Below are 6,709 nucleotides of genomic sequence, written 5' to 3' on the forward strand. Positions count from 1 at the left end.
GTAAGACAAAGGTTAATGGAGAGAGAGAGAGAGAGAGAGAGAGAGAGAGAGAGAGAGAGAGAGAGAGAGAGAGAAATGTATGACTGCATGTAATGAGGTTAATGTGTAACGTCCAGCTCCTTCATTCTGACGTCAGCAAATTTCAAGAACGGAATTTATTATAAGAGGGGAAGGATTGTAACACTCAACTCCTTCCTTCTGACGTAAACAAATTTCGAGAACGGAATTTATTATAAGGGGGAAGGATTGTAACACCCAGCTCCTTCCTTCTGACGTAAGCAAATTCTGAGGACGAAATTTATTATAAGGGGACGGATTGTAACACCCAACTTTTCCTTTCTAACGTAAGTAAATTTCGAGGACGGACTTTATTACAAAGAGGAGAAAATGTAACAGTTTGCTTCTCTCTAGCGACTGTGAGTCTCGTCTTGCATACCGAACCTCGAAGGCGTGTTTTTAATGCTAACGGTCAATTCTTAGAGTAGGCCCAGAGTTTTAAAGCTCTTGAATATTTTAAATATCCTGAAAATATTTATATGGGGTATTTTCATTGTTATTGGACCTAACCTGATTTTAAGTAAGACAATTATAATATTTTTGGAGCTCACAATTATAATATTTTTGAAGAGCTCCAAAAATATTATAATTGTATAAAAATCATTTTATCTAAATGATTTCAATTATTTAAATTATTGTGAGATTTAAATTATGTTGAAAAACTCTAATTAATTAGATAGTTTTATTCCCTTAAAAGTAATTAGCAAAACTTCATCATTTTATTAATGATGAAAGCATATTATTTTATAAACTAAAATTTAGTTTAAATAAATATTCTATCTTAATTCCTCTCAGTGCTTTTAGTTAAGTTAATGTTTACGCATTTTCAAATCAGTATTTAAAACCCAACGTTAGATTGTTTTGAAGATCCCAAGGTAAAGGGTTGGGATTAAAACCCAAGCCCCTCTCTTTTTCCCCTTACTTTTCTCTTTCTCTCTCTCTTCTCCCTCAGCTCACTCACTCGATGGCCCATCCCTACCCACATGGCTTCTCCTCTAAGAAAACCCACCCAATGCCACCGTGCGCCACCACGGCAGCTCCCCCTCACACCGACAAGCACCATCCCACCAAACCCAGCCCCTCATGCACAACCCCCTCTCTCCTTCCCGAAATGGGTCTCTCACAAGTTATTCACTCATTCGGCCACCAAGTGCCGCCGCAGCTCAACCCAGCCACCACAACCAAGCCCCACGACCTCCCAGTAACCCCCACCGTCGAACCCAGCCATCGTAGCTCCTCCCTAGACCACGCACGCAACTCCTTCACACGCATGAGTTTCTCCCGTAGCGCTGCCGTTAGCCACCCTCATGCCACTACACCACCACCATCAACCTATTCTCTCACTGGCGACCTCCCTATAGCCTCCCCATGCCCAGTCGGGCCACCTAACATCCACACGCACCCTCACACTCTTGGATGCACTGTACACAGCTAGACTCCGCCCCTCACTACCACCATAAGCCTCACCATGGCCACCTCTTCAAGACCCACCAACCAGCATGCCCAAACAGACCCCAACCACCGTGAACAGCCATTGTACATGGCTAGCCGCCACCCTCGCACAGCCTAGATCCACTCGCTAGAATCCTAGATCCGGTCCCCGAGATAGTGTCGTTGTAAGGTCACAGCAATGACCACGACGGAATGGTCACCTCCCAAGTTAGTGGCTTCCAACGCCACTAGCCGTGCCGGGAAGCGAGTAATGCACGGGTCAACCCTGATGATGGTATAAATCTCTTTCCCTTTACCCTTGTTATTATGTTAGTTAGTTGGTTGGTTGTGGAATGTGTTGTTAGTATTTATGGACTTCGTTGTGTAGTGTGGTGATGTGGTGTGCTGTGTACATGAAGTGTTGAGCGTAGCTGTGTAGTGTGATGTGTAGTTGTGCTGTGAACTGTGTTGTGAAGTGTGATTGTAAGGTATGTGGCGTAATGATGATGTGGTGTGGTGTAATGTGGGAAGAGTACACGTGAGGTGTACTCTCATGGCGTAGTGTGGACTGGGAAGGTACACATGGAGTGTACTCATGGCGTATCATGGAATGAGAAGAGTACACGTAGAGTGCACTCCATGTAATAGAGTGATGCATCGTATGGCATGTGTGTTATAGTAGTGATGTGGCATAGTGTGTTGTGAAGAGAGTACACATGGAGTGTACTTCATGTGGTAGAGTGATACACCATGTGGCGTGTACGCCATAGTGGTGATGTGGCGTATTATATACCGTATGGTGTGTCGTAAATATAAGAATGATTGCGTAGTTGACGAGCGTATAGCGTGATGAATAGTGTCAGGAACTGTGGAACAGTGTCTTAAACTAGTTGTGATGTAACCAGTAGTCCGAATGACTGGTGTTATACTGTGTTACATCTGGGAGTACGTGTGAAGTATCAGGAACTGTGGAACAATGTCCCAGAGCAGTTGTGATGTGACCAGTAGTCCCAGTGATGGGTGTCACCGTGTAGCAATGTTATGGTTGTTGTACGTGTGAAGTGATAGAATGGTGTAAGAGTGACGTAATGGGAACATGACGAGATGCCACGATGTGGCAAGAGTACGTGAGAAACCGTACTTGTGATGGGTGCGGAGTTGGTGTGAAATGACGTAACAGAATGCCAGGTGACGTGACAAGGTCACGGTGTAGCTTGGGAGTAGTCTCATACTATGTGACGTGACGTAAGGTATAGTTGTAAATAAAGTCATGTCGTGTCAAGTGTTGGGATGAACTTGTAACATGACTGGAAGTTGGAAGGGTCCTGCCAACCAAGTAAAGGAAGGTTGGTATCAGAGTATGGAGCCCGCTTGTGTAAGGGCATTAGTGGATTATATGTTGCTCTTAGGTGTTAAAATGAAGTAGGGTACATGTGTAATCTGGTTAGGCACATGTGCCAAACAAATTTACCATATGTAATAGGTAATCTGTCCTAAGCATAGATACAAGATGTTTGAGCCTCAGAGTTGGCTTAGAGTCGTATAATATGCGTGGATGAAGATGATGATGATGAGGAGGAAGCGTAGGCTCAAATGTAGGAAGTGATGTGTGTATTGCCTAGGGTTGGGATGCGTGACTTAGGTGGTCTAAGTCATGCATTGGGATGAGGTTAATAAGAAGAATAAGATGAAGGTCTTAGGCCCGGTTTGTATTCACAACCCATCTCAATTCATCTCAACTCATCTCACTACTATTCACTACTATTCAGTAACTTTAACTCATAAATCTCACTACTATTCACAACACATCTCACTACCATTCACAACCCATCTCAACTCATCTTCGAATCCAAACGATACCTTAATGTCTTCACCCTAAGGTGAATCATGGGTTCCCTCTAGTGGATAAGCATTCAAGGTAGTGACCTTAAGTGGATCCTCGAAGGTTTTAGCATAGCAAGGGACACGTAAGGGCCCTGGGATAGAAGGAGAGTGCTCCCAAGTGAAGTGTAGTTCTATTTCTAGTTTAGTTGCTTATATACTAGATTGAGAATGATGCTAAGGTTATGTGTATGCATGTAGGTTAGTTGTCATCTGACACGCACATGAATGAATTGCATGGTATGAGAATAGCATGGAGACCAGATAAGTATTATGTTCATACGCTTCTAGACTTTTCTAAAGATAAGAAAGAAAAGAAAAGAAAATATTTCTCTTTACGACGCTTTACAAAATGAACGAGCTTTTATGAAAACATGTTAAGTATAAGTCTTCAAGTACATGTACTTATGGCCATTCTTGGCACCCCCTTTTTATGCAACCCAAGTATCTAATTGTATGCATGTGATGGATGACTATACGTAGTAGATATTGGATGTAGCCTTTTTAAAATGAAAACGTGAGGCTTACGCCTCATGTTTTAACGAACCGATATTTTAAGCGATGCAAAAAAAGTGTTTTAAAATGTCCCTATGAATCGTATGGTTTATGGATGCCATGGACTAAAGGTTCCAATGATGCCTCGATGACATGATGTTTAAGTTTATGCTCACACCTTTAAATGATGCTTTCCATGAATGAATTAGCTAATGAAAGAATGGAAGAAATGACTAAATGAATGAGTGTTATGATGTAGGAAAACACGTAACGACCATGATGAATGAATGAATGCATAAGGGTACCAATGAATGGGCAGATTGTAATGCCAGGTAAGTAGTGCTGGTAGTGCACCCAGTACTGCCCCAGACTGATGGATTCCCAACCCATGGCCACGGGCGGAATCAGGGTCCAAAGGTATATCTGCTAACCCCAGCACACGGGGTGTACTAGTATGTAAAGGTTGATGGAAAGTTATAAGAGAATACACGAGTTTTTAGACTCTTTAAGAAATAAAGGCACTAGCGGGAGAAATTTTTTACGAAAATCGTCCATTTTAATAAAATCCCCGCCTAATAACGTTTTCAAAATGAATGTATGTCTATTGTCTTGTACGTATGTACGTATGAGTGGTGAATGCATGACTGAAATCATGTGTTACTATATCTTTACTGTATGAAGTAATGCTTACTGAGTATTCAACTCATTTTAGTTTTTATGTATGCCCCTCCCCCAATAGGAACTAAATGAGCAGAACACGTCAAGACAGATACGGCCCAAGGGGAAGAGCACGGAAGTCTAAACATGAGAGTTTTCAATGTATGAGAGGCCTTTTTATTTTAAGTTTGATGTTTTCCGCTGTAAACCCCTTTTATTCTCAAAGCACGTTTTATTTTATAACCTAGAATCTTGCACCCTAGGTATGGAAGTAAAGAGTTTTAAATCAAATGGTAATTCCCGTCGTCCTTTCTAAAATCATTTTCATAAAAAGTCCCACCACAAAGACGGGCGTTACATAATGAACTGACCGTATAATGATAAGGACGGTACCATAAAGGGTAAGATGGATGGCAACATCAGAATATATCATTGACGATACTGAACCTAATGACCCATTTTTGAAGTTCGATTCTTAAGCTGGTTGCTCCGAGAAGAGCTATTGATCACGAGGGTTGTCAATTCTAACACACAGGTTAACTTTGTGTAACGACCATAATATTGATGAAGTAAAGGTAACGAATGATTAATGATGTTAAGAAGATTAATGTTTATGCTTGAAGATGAGGTAAAAGGATGTTTCTTAATGTCTTATTATTAATGTTTGATTTATGCTAGTTTAAGTAAAGTTTTTCTCCCTAATCTCTTAAAGGAAATCACTTAATTACCTGTAGCTGGAAATTTACACTCATTAACAAGATTTCAATCACATTAACTTGAATCTTAGTAGGGTCCTCTTTAACCTAATTAAACTGACATATTGGCCCCTTTCTCACTTGGAAGTAACAATCCAGTTGTGAAAATGGACCTTCACATACGGCCATTAAAGACGACATAATTTTAAGTACAATTTAACACTTCCTGACGAGGTTTTTACTGAAAATAAAGCAATGAAACTTGTTTTCATTGGCCTGAGCTGGTTTAAATAATGTGATGAATACTTCTTCTTTTTATTTCACTTTTGTTTAGAAGGGCGGGGCTGCTTCACTTCAAGGTAGATGTTTAATTTGTAAGTTAAAGATCATATCCCATGATATAGATCATCCCCTTAAAATTGTTTAGAACCCGGGCGAATGGTTTGGATAGTGAAAGTGTTTCATCACATTTTATCTCATCATTACAACTTTTTCAAATCCCTACACAAAATGCAATAAATAATTCAATTCAACTTTTTCAAATTTTAAAACAATAATAATATTAAAAATTAATATTCTAACAATATTTTATTTAACATTAAACTTTCATCTAAAACCATCTCATCTTATATCATCTCACTATCTAAACCACTGTTTGCCATTTAAAGTACTGGCTAGATCCCAAACTGGCCTAGCTAGCTAATATTCTTAGAAAAAATCAGATTTTAAGATGCATTGGAATCTTGTGATTCATTTTTCAAAAGTTGCTTAATTTCAGGCTTGTCTTTCTCGATGTTTTTATATATTAAGAGCAATATCGTTGGCCGGTCCATCTCGATCTAAACATGCAATTTTTTTTCATCTCGGGATGGCCTTAGCTAACTTGACTCAGGAGTTCACTAATTAAGAACTTATAAGTTCTTATTGCAATTAATATATCCCCAACCATTTTGTTCAAACCCCACTTGGAGTAAATTAATAAATATTCATACACTTGGAGAGAACATTGGGAGGCAATGTAGCATCGTCTGTGCATTATATAATATAGAAAAACTCAAAATGCAGGCATAAAGGCGTAGGTCTTGTGCACACCAGCTAGCGTGTATTAATGATATGCTGCGTTTAGTGAATTGAGAGGTTTCAGAAGGATGCACAAACGCGGCCAGAAGGATGAACATACGCGGCCACGAGGGACAGAAATCCCTTCTGATGAAATGGTGTGTTTCATTAACGTAACCCTAAGCCTCTTGCAATTCAAACCCTTCTGAACGAGCAACCTTTTTTTAATTCATCAGCTTCGTATCTTCTCCCTGGCTATGAGTCCAAATGCTTCAAGCAATTGGATTAGCATGATTCCCACAGTACACAATCGGCATCTAACAAATTCTATAGTAACAGTTAATTTCTATACATCCAGCAGTGTTGAACTTTAGAAAGAATCACTACCAATTTAGTCAATATAACATCCTCTATTGATGCGGGGAAAAAACAAA

The sequence above is a fragment of the Juglans microcarpa x Juglans regia genome, chromosome 2D, assembly GCF_004785595.1.
Source record: "Juglans microcarpa x Juglans regia isolate MS1-56 chromosome 2D, Jm3101_v1.0, whole genome shotgun sequence".
NCBI classification, from domain to species: domain Eukaryota; kingdom Viridiplantae; phylum Streptophyta; class Magnoliopsida; order Fagales; family Juglandaceae; genus Juglans; species Juglans microcarpa x Juglans regia.